Source organism: Pseudorasbora parva, chromosome 10, assembly GCF_024679245.1.
Source record: "Pseudorasbora parva isolate DD20220531a chromosome 10, ASM2467924v1, whole genome shotgun sequence".
In the NCBI taxonomy this organism is placed as follows: Eukaryota; Metazoa; Chordata; class Actinopteri; order Cypriniformes; family Gobionidae; genus Pseudorasbora; species Pseudorasbora parva.
This window is the reverse complement of record NC_090181.1, coordinates 2,726,744-2,737,717: the sequence shown is the minus strand read 5'-3', so window position 1 is coordinate 2,737,717 and position 10,974 is coordinate 2,726,744. Positions and strand designations below refer to the sequence as shown.

The window sequence follows — 10,974 nt, the reverse complement described above, 5'->3', positions numbered from 1 at the left end:
AAAAGCAATACGATTTGATCGCTCTTTTATTATGTTATAGCCAACACACACACACACACACACACACACACACTGTTATTTTTTAGCACTGTCCTGAATAAGATATTTTACATAAAATATGATATGATATGATAAATATATACAAAACAGCTAAATTTATAAAAAGGACCATGTTTAAAAGTTTATGAACCCTTGAATCTTAATACTGTGTGTCTTCCCTGATGATCAACGGCTGTGTGTGGGTGTGTGTGTGTGTGTGTGTGTCCTTCCCTTATGATTCACGGCTGTGTGTTTTGTGATGGTTGTTCTTGAGTCTCTTGTTTAAACTGCCCAATGTTCTTCAGAAAAATCCTGCAGCTCCTGCAAATTCTCCAGTTTTCAGCATCTTTTGAATCTTTGAACCCTTTCCAGCAGTGACTGTATGATTGTGAGATCTGAGTACGATTGAGGGACTCAAACACATTTAAACACTATTTTAAAAAGGGTCAAACATTCACTGATGCTGCAGAAGGAAATACGACGCATTAAGAGGAGGGGTTGAAAACTTTTGGAATTTGAAGATTGCGGTAAATTGTACTTCATTTGTCTTCCAGGACACATGCAAGTATCTTCTGTTGCTTCTGAGGGGCAAAACTAAATGAAAAACATTGATATTGAAAAAAAAAAAAAAAAAAAATTACATCTTCATCCTGTGCAAAAGTTTTCACCCCCCGCTCTGAATGCATCGTGATTCTTTCTGGAGCATCAGTGATTGTTTGAACTTTTTTTAATAGTTGTGTTTGAGTCCCTCAATCGTCCTCAAATCTCAAAATCATACAGTCCCTGCTGGAAAGGGTTCAAAGAGGCAAAAGATGCTGGAAAACTGGAGAATTTGCAGGAGCTGGAGGATTTTTCTGAAGAACATTGGGCAGTTTAAACAAGAGACTCAAGAACAACCATCACAAAACACACACACAGCCGTGGATCATCAGGGAATCACACACACACACACACACACACACACACACACACACACACACACACACACACACACACAGCCATAGATCATCAGGGAAGACACACAATATTAAGAATGAAGGGTTAATAGACTTTTGAAAAGGTCATTTTTATCAATCCAGCTTTTGTCTTTTTCTTTGTTTTTCTAGTGGACTAAACATCTTTAATGTAAAATATCTTATTCAGGACAGTACTAAATACAATAAAAATGACATGCATTTTGTATGATGTCTCTTATTTTGTTCCAATTATTCACATTTTCACAGACTCTGCAAGGGGTTCAAGCACTGTATATATTCAAAGTTTAAAGAAACCCTGATGATACAACTTTTCCTTTGGTTATTTTGCATTTAAAACATCTAGATTAATTCGTACAGTTTAAAAAAAAAAGTAAAGTAAAGATGTAAAGTAAACTACAGTTTAAATATTGTAGCACATACCTGATTCAGCATAGTGTATTATATCAGAGACAGTGGGTTTGCAAACACACACACACACACTCATTTATGCTCCATTGAAAACACTTCCTCTGGGTTTGGCAGAGATTTTATAATCAAATGGCCTCAGTGTCAAACCATAAGTGCAGTTTAAACTCAAATCCTGTGATGGGTCGCTCTCAAAAGTCAGCTGGTGGAGCAGCATGGCAGCGAACAGAAAAACTTCGACTTTTGCGATCTGATCTCCAATGCATCGCCTCTTTCCAATGGAGAAGATCATCACACTATTGGTCAGATCTTTGTCCAGGGCTCCGGTTTCGTCCAGGAATCTCGATGGGTTGAAGATGTGAGGATCGCACCATTTCTGAGGGTCGTGGTTGACGGACCACTGGTTGATGAACACCACGGTATCTTTAGGGATGTGAAGGCCTTCGATGGTTACGTCTGAGGTTGTGGAGTGAGGGATGGTGACGGGGACGAAGCTGGTGAAGCGCATGGTCTCGTAGATGAAGGCGTCCAGGTATGGAAGATTACTTCTGTCTTCAGTCGAGGGGAGTCTATCACGACCCACCACTTTATCAATCTGCTCTTGAAGTTTGGTTTGAATCGACGGGTGTTTGACCAGTAGAAGAAGCATCCAGTTCAAGGCGGTGGAAACCGTATCCATACCTGCACCGATGAGATCCGAAACCGTACCTTCAGTATGAGTCTCGGTCAAGCCCGTCTCCGCGTCTGCATGATCAATCACGCCAATGAAGGCGTCGCTCATGTCTCTCGTGACTTCAGGGTCGTAGCTTTGCCGGTGCTCCACAACTTTACTTCTAACAAACGTGAAGAAGTCATTGTTGAGGTCTTTGAAGCTCTGAAAAACACTCCTGACGGGGTTAGGAAACGATTGCAACCAAGGCATGACGTCCACCAAACTCCCAGCTCCTACGGTTTCTCCAAACTTGCTCACTTTGCTCAAAAGTGTCCTGAATTCTAGGTCCTCGTGTCCGTAGCGTTTGCCAAAGCAAAGAGCGCAGATGACATTGGCGGCCGCAATTGTCAGCTCGTGAGATGGATCGAAGTATTGCTGGTTTGAACTCAACCTCAAAAATGTTTCGATCATCTCCTCTGCCTCGTCCGCGATGTGCTTCTCGAAGGACTTTTTCGTTTGGCTGTTTGCAGAAGAGAAGGCACGAATGGTGGACTGAGCGATTTTACGGTGGATCTTCCATTGCTTGCTGTAGCTTGTGAATGTCATGCTCGTCCCGCCGGAAACCGACTGGAAGGACACAAAGTTCGGTCTGCCGGCGAACTCGGTGCTGTGTTGAAGCAACGCCTTCCGTATGGCCGCGTCTCCATTGAGAACCACTATGTCGCTGCTTCCGAGTCGGATTTGGTAAACATTTCCGTACCTCTTTGCCAACTTTGAGAAGGTGATGTGCGGCATTTGGCCGAGCTGCATGGCGTTGCCCACAAGCGGCCAAGCGAAGGGCCCCGGAAGCCTCTTTTTCAGAGTGAGGTTCCTGACCCAAAAACAAGCCTCCAGACAGCAGAGGAAGATGAAGGATGCAATGAGGGCCGGCTGGATTTGTCCGCTCCATTCCTTGAGGATGACCTTCAAGCCAAACTCGGTGTCTGACGGTGCCATGATATCCTCAATCTCTAATATAAACGATATTAGCAGCTGAATGGCGAGTGAAGGGCTGGTGATAAGTCAAAAGAGGAGTCTGGAAAGCTCCGCGTCCTGCTGTGGGGTTACAGGAAGACGGGTCAGGGTTTGCGGAGCCTGTCCAGAGATGGCCAAATTAGAAGAATGCAGATCTCAGTCTTGACACTGTGTTATATATCTCTAGAGTAGGAGGAGTTTGGGCCACAGGTTTGTTTTCTTTCCCCCCCGACTCTCTCGGACTCTCCACCCATTACGGCCGGAGTGCAAGCGCCTGGACACACACGGGACTCCCAACATCTACACGTGTAACACTTCATATATCATATATTAGGCATTAGATGATACACTATCAACGGACGTTTTTGCTGGTGAGCGCTTGAACGAGTACAGATTGTTTCAAAGCAGCTTCACATTAATAAAACAGGAAAATAACAATGTGAACGTTGTAAAAATCGATAAATTATGAAACCAATTCAGTTGAAGCTATAAAGCTGCTCTGAAGATAATGGTGTTATTATTCGGCTCGGTTAAGTTCAGTGTTGGGAAACGAGTTCAGTTCAGCAATAATGATATGACATTATGAAGATAATGTCATTAATCAGTCAGTATTGTGTTTTTTTGTCATTAGTGGATGATGCTGATAGATAAGACTTCATACATTCACTAAAAATCACTAGCGCACCAGTTCAAACACACTGAGACTTTAAACATGATGAACATTAGTGAAGTGAAAGTGAACATTAGTGAAGAGAAAAGGTGTGTGTGTGTGTGTGCGTACGTGCGTGCGTGCGTGCGTGAGAGAGAGAGAGAGAGAGAGAGAGTGAGAGAGAGAGAGAGAGAGAGAGAGAGAGAGAGAGAGAGAGAGAGAGAGAGAGAGAGAGTTTGTGTGTGAGTGTGTGTGTGTGAGGAAGAGAGAGAATGAGTTTGTCCAATGTGTGAGTAAGCGTGTGTGAGTGTTAATGTGTGTGTGTGTGTGTGTGTGTGTGTGTGTGTGTGTGTGTGTGTGTGAGGAAGAGAGAGAATGAGTTTGTCCAATGTGTGAGTAAGCGTGTGTGAGTGTTAGTGTGTGTGTGTGAGTGTGTGTGTGTGAGGAAGAGAGAGAATGAGTTTGTCCAATGTGTGAGTAAGCGTGTGTGAGTGTTAGTGTGTGTGTGTGTGTGTGTGTGTGTGTGTGTGTGTGTGTGTGTGTGTGTGTGTGTGTGTGTGTGTGTGTGTGTGTGTGTGTGTGCGCGCGCATGACAGAGTAAGAGAATAGCATATATTCATCCTAATTGGACGTGAACCTTCATTTAATGATGGCTGTTGCTTTCTATATACTTTTTAAGAGATAATTTTTTATTGGATTTGCTGTAAAGCAAAGATTTCTGTCTATTTTTTAACCAAATACATTGTCTAACAGTAAACGAGCTCCGTAAATCTGCTCTAATTGCCGGGATTTCGTTTTGTTTGGAATCCGCGATGCGATGCCAACTGAACACAGATCGAGTCACTAGAGGAATCCAGTCTGCTCATGAACGATTTGAGTTTGGTTTTTAAATGCTTCAGACAAAGAACAGATACAAACAATGGAGTTAAATATGTACTCTAGCAGAGTGAGCTGTAGTTAGAGTAATGACTGTTATATAAATTTAATAAGATAATTTGACTTTAAAGATGTGGTTTTACAGAAATATCTCAGAAACTGAATGTAAACAGAAATATTGGCCAATAATGAAATACAGAGTCAATATGCATAAGTGAAGACAGATGCAGACAGTTCATATAATAAAAGTGTCGTTTCGATGCCAGGCTGGTTTGGTTTGACATGCATGATTTATTTTTTCACTTGCATGCATTGTTTGTTTGTATGAATGTTTGGGCATGTATTGAGCATCATAACAGACGGAGGGGGAGTGCATCTTCACAGGTTGTAGTACAGCACTTTATTCCACTTGTAGCTTATTTCGAATAGTAAAAAGAAAACAATACCTGGACATTCTAGTTTTTCTTCAAAAAGCTGCATTCCTGAATACATGCACTTCAGTTACAGAGCATTCAGTGAGAACATTTACCATAATATACGCAATGTGGGATATAGGAATGTCTGATTGATGCTCCTGTTGGTGAGGATTTGTTTGATGTGTGCATGTGAGAGAATCTTCAAAAGGACGTAATGAGGAAGTTGATCCAGCGTGAGAGTGAAGTCTTTCATTGGCTGATGTGCTGAGCATTATCAAGACTCAGCAAGGCATTGATTGCAAATTAAACTCATTGCAGCCTTTTTTAGAATCTCAATGAATAAATTGCTTTGCATTTTATAGAGAATATAATTTATAGAAACAGTATAATGGGTATAAATAAATGCTTAAAATACTGAAAATACCTGAAGTAAATAATCACATTGTTATACAGTTTTATGCAAGCATAATTAAATGCACTGCTATGCCAAATGTGAGTCAACATCTGAGTTCATAGGAAGTAACAGCCGCTGGTAATGACTCACTACAAACAATTGCATAATATTACATAATAACTGATGTGTCTACAGTGACAGTGGCTTAGCGTTTGACCATAAACATCTCATATTGTGAGTCGCAAAACATTATTTTTGAAGCTTAGATGATTTATGGAAAGCAATTAAAACATTTAGAATCTATTTTCTATGGAAGTTGCACCACAGAATAAAATAATAATAATAATAATTGGGACTTTTTATCTCACAATTCTGACTTTATGACTCACAACTCAGAATGTTTATCTCAGAATTGTGAGATATAAAGTCAGAATTACGAGATATAATCAGAATTATGATATAAAGTCAGAATTGTGAGATATAAAGTCAGAATTACGAGATATAAAGTCAGAATTACGAGATATAATCAGAATTACTAGATATAAAGTCAGAATTGTAAGATATAAAGTCAGAATTGTGAGATATAAAGTCAGAATTACGAGATATAAAGTCAGAATTACGAGATATAATCAGAATTACTAGATATAAAGTCAGAATTGTAAGATATAAAGTCAGAATTACGAGATATAAAGTCAGATTTATAAGATATAAAGTCAGAATTGTGAGATATAAAGTCAGAATTACGAGATATAAAGTCAGAATTACGAGATATAAAGTCAGATTTATGAGATATAAAGTCAGAATTACGAGATATAAAGTCAGAATTACGAGATATAAAGTCAGAATTGTGAGATATAGTCAGAATTACGAGATATAAAGTCAGATTTATAAGATATAAAGTCAGAATTGTGAGATATAAAGTCAGAATTACGAGATATAAAGTCAGAATTACGAGATATGAAGTCAGATTTATGAGATATAAAGTCAGATTTATGAGATATAAAGTCAGAATTACGAGATATAAAGTCAGAATTACGAGATATAAAGTCAGAATTGTAAGATATAAAGTCAGAATTACGAGATATAAAGTCAGATTTATGAGATATAAAGTCAGAATTGTAAGATATAAAGTCAGAATTACGAGATATAAAGTCAGATTTATGAGATATAAAGTCAGAATTGTAAGATATAAAGTCAGAATTACGAGATATAAAGTCAGATTTATGAGATATAATGTCAGAATTACGAGATATAAAGTCAGATTTATGAGATATAAAGTCAGAATTACGAGATATAAAGTCAGAATTGTAAGATATAAAGTCAGAATTACGAGATATAAAGTCAGATTTATGAGATATAAAGTCAGAATTACCATAACAAGTCATAATTGTGTGATATAAAGTCATAATTATGATATTTAAACCCGCATTTGTGAGATTAAAAGTCGCAATTATCTTTTAAAATGTTTTATTCTGTGGCTTTTATTCTAAGCTTCGATACTTTGATATGAATGTGATCAATTCATTGAATCATTGCCAACATATAAACAGTGTAAATATTCATTAAATATTAAATATGCAATTATTAGATAGCATTCAGTGCAGCTTTACTATGTGTAATACATTTGCAATATGTTCAGTCTCTGCTGGCCTTTAGTCACAAGAACAAGCTGGCGGCTTTCCCTCATGCCGGCGACACCAAGCCAAAAAGTTTTCCTCTGAGCTTGGCCGAGATGGTGTAATGCAGTGGCTTCAGTGTTAAACCGTACGAGCAGTCCATGGAGAGATCCTGAGAAGGGTTGCTCTCGAACGAGCACTGGTGCAACAAGATCGCAGAGAACAAGAATACTTCGACTTTTGCGATCTGTTCTCCAATGCATCGCCTCTTACCTGTGGAGAAGATCATCACGCTGTTGGTCAGATCTTTGTCCAGGGCTCCGGTTTCGTCCAGGAATCTCGACGGGTTGAAGATGTGAGGATCACACCATTTCTGAGGGTCGTGGTTGACTGACCACTGGTTGATGAACACCACGGTATCTTTAGGGATGTGAAGGCCTTCGATGGTGACGTCTGAGGTTGTGGAGTGAGGGATGGTGACGGGGACGAAGCTGGTGAAGCGCATGGTCTCGTAGATGAAGGCGTCCAGGTATGGAAGGTTACTTCTGTCTTCAATCGAGGGGAGTCTATCACGACCCACCACTTTATCAATCTGCTTTTGAAGTTTGCTTTGAATCGACGGGTGTTTGACCAAAAGCAGAAGGATCCATTGCATAAGGGTTGACATCGTGTCTTGTCCCGCGCCGATTAAATCAGTGACCGTCGCCTCAACGTACTCTTTAGATAGGATGTTCTCCTTCCCGTGCTCGATGACGCTGATAATAGCGTCGCTCATGTCACGGGTGACTTTCGGGTCGTACGAGTCTCTATGCTGCATCACTTTGTCCTTTACGTAAGCAAAAAACTCTGCGTTAATGGTCTTGAAGTTCTGGTAGACGCTTCTTACTGGATTCGGAAATGACTGAAGCCAAGGCATGACGTCCACCAAGCTTCCGGCGCCGACCGTTTCTCCGAACTTATTCACTCGTTTCAGGAGAGTCCTAAACTCGGGGTCGTCATGTCCGTAGCGTTTCCCAAAGCAAAGAGCGCAGATTACATTAGCGGCGGCGACTGTGAATTCGTGCGACGGATCAAAATGGCGTCCATCAGCGCTGAGCCTCAGGAACATCTGGACCAGATCCATGGCTTCGCCCACGACGTGTTGCTCAAACGCTTTTTTGGTTTGAGTGTTCGCCAACGAGAACGCTCTCAGAGTCGACTGCGCCACTTTCCGGTGCATCTTCCACTGTGTGCTGTAGTTGTTAAACGTCAAGCTACGACCGCCGGAAATCATCCGAAAAGACACGAAATTGGGCCGTCCGGCGAACTCGGTGCTGTGCTGAACGAGTGCCTTACGAATGGCGGCGTCTCCGTTCAGAACCACGATGTCATTTCGGCCGAGTCTGATCTGGTAAACGTTCCCGTATTTCTTCGCCAGCTTGGAGAAGGTGATGTGTGGCATTTGGCCGAGCTGCATGGCATTCCCCACCAAAGGCCAGGCGAACGGGCCCGGGAGTCTTTTCTTGAACGTGAGATTTCGGACCCACAAACAGGCCTCGAGGAAGAAGAGGATGATGAAGGATGCTATCAGAGCCGGCTGAACCTGTTCCTTCATGATGCTGCTGCCCTTCAGTCCAAACTCGGCTTCACTCAGAGCCATTCTTCTGATGCTTTTTTCTGCTCAAATAATGCCTAATGTTACACAATGAGAAAAACAATACGCATCCTGTTATGCATGCAAAAATCACAGTGTAAACTCTCCTGGTGTCTAAGTTTTCTACACTTGCTTTGCTTTATCTCAGAGTGTTAAGCTCAGTGTGTTGTGTGAGCTGGTCGGCGGGATCCATGTCTGTTATATATGTTTGCGGCACAGGGGGCCGGACCCGAGGACAGCCTCACTCCTCCCATATTGTGGAAGCCTCGGAGAGTCCGTCTGAAGATCAGCACGAGTCTGCGTGCATTAAAACCAGCGCGTGGGTCATCTGTGCGTCGTTTGCACGCTCTCTATCTGGCGTATTTCTGATCATCACTGTGCAAAAACTCCGTGATGTGCTGGAGTGTGTGAATGCAGCTCAAACGGAGCGACGCATTTAATCGTTAATGTTTCTGAGCATCTCAACTCTTTGCATCTCCTTATTTGGCGCGCGCGCCCGCGCTTGTGTTTCTAGTCGTCGCGCGCGCTGAAGCTGTAATCGTTATTTCTGCTCTGGTTTGCACAGGATTACGAACATGTTATTTTAAGCTCGATGCAATCACCGACGGCATCCCAGACGTCTGTCTTGGGGAAGGTTTCATAATAAATAGGTGCTCTGGTTTGCAGACTCTACATAAACCCTAAAAATGGAAAAGTATGTGTGCATGCAATGAGTTATGCAACCCGGCAAGGCTCTGAAATGTGTGTGTGTGTGTGAGTGTGTGTTTACCTCCATATTATATAGTCCGTTATACCATATATATTATTTATTGATGGAGTTATGTCATAATAAACGATATATGGGCTATATTACAGCCTTTATATAATGCATTATAAAAGTAGGCATACTTACAATGCATATTATAATGCATTGCATGATCTCATTAATAGTTGTCACCAGTTATAATGCATTATAATGCTTATCTGTTCATTGAACACTGCTTTAATGCATTAAAACACATATCAAACAATCAATTTCAGATGTTGCAACTAATTGCAAATATTATACAATTATATAAGATATTATAATTTTTACTTTAAAAGTATAAAAAGTATGCATTTTGTATGCCTTGTAATGCATCTTATAATATGTTGATCACTGTAGCCACCTTTAGAAAGTATACTGCATTAAAACGCAACAAACTATTTCAGGTGTAAGGAATAGGTGAATATTATAATGCTGTTTAACTTTGGCTACAACTACTTATGACAAGATATAATGCATTAGGATGTACATTGTAAATATCGTATTACGCATTATACATAAAAAATGATATTCATGATTTATCACAACTTTTTATCTTTTGTCAGAGAACTTAAATAATTTATATGGTTTAGATAACATATGTTGAGTTTCTATTTAATAAACCGATTTCCTTCATTGAATTACTCTTTTTTTATTTTAATGTACTCAATTTTGTCCCAAAAATGCTTTGCACTTATTGATTTCATGATGCACAATCACACACAAAGTTATAATAAATAACATAATATCCTTGCAGCATTAATCATTCATAACTCAAGTGCAAATGTCAACATTGTACAGCACATCAGGGATGGAAATAAAGACTGTAAATGATCTTTAAGAGCGTAATTTGACATTGTGTTCGCGGCGCATCATATTCTGGGGTCTCTGATCTCATCGAAAAGCACGCCAGGGTCTCTCTCGGCTATTTTCCCCTCACAATTTCAGGATAAATTTTCACATGTGTTTTTGGGTATGCAGCCATTGAGAGATTGCCTAATTGCAAGCATGCCTTCATAACGTGCACTAAAGCAGATCCACCAACAGGATACTTCATTACAGACACTTCATTCAGTTAGAAAGGGCATCCGATTAAACATCATTAGGAAGAAGATGCATGTGCATTTGTTTTTGTGTTAGTAGGGTCAAGTGACGCCAAAATTATTAATTATACGCACGAACCCAAGAGTGTGTCATATAGGCTACACGCCATAAAATGCGTATCATAAGCACGCGAAAAACTCATTTTGGCGTGTACATTCACATGTGATCGTGTTGTGAATGTTATATTTTATCATGGTTGTGTGTGTGCACTTGCATCTGCAGTTCCAGTGAGCTCTGTGTCAGTGAAGTTCACTCAGTTGTATCGGGAACTGAATGTTCCTGATGCAAAACGTTTCTCTTCCGAGCGCCAATAAGCGGGAGATAAATGTTCCTTGTTTCCTCCCCAGGAGTTTATTTTTGCAGGGATCTAATGAGCGTAATTGCAGTGTTTCTAGTGTCACAGAGACAGTAGCGT

At 40.5% G+C, this 10,974-nt stretch overlaps 2 pseudogenes; both read right to left on the bottom strand.

The window, feature by feature from the left end:
* Window positions 1–442: 442 nt before the first annotated feature.
* Window positions 443–3,317, bottom strand: LOC137090877 (cytochrome P450 1B1 pseudogene; annotated as a pseudogene).
* A 1,566-nt stretch (window positions 3,318–4,883) lies between these two features.
* On the bottom strand, window positions 4,884–8,854 carry LOC137090875 (cytochrome P450 1B1 pseudogene; annotated as a pseudogene).
* Window positions 8,855–10,974: the final 2,120 nt, after the last annotated feature.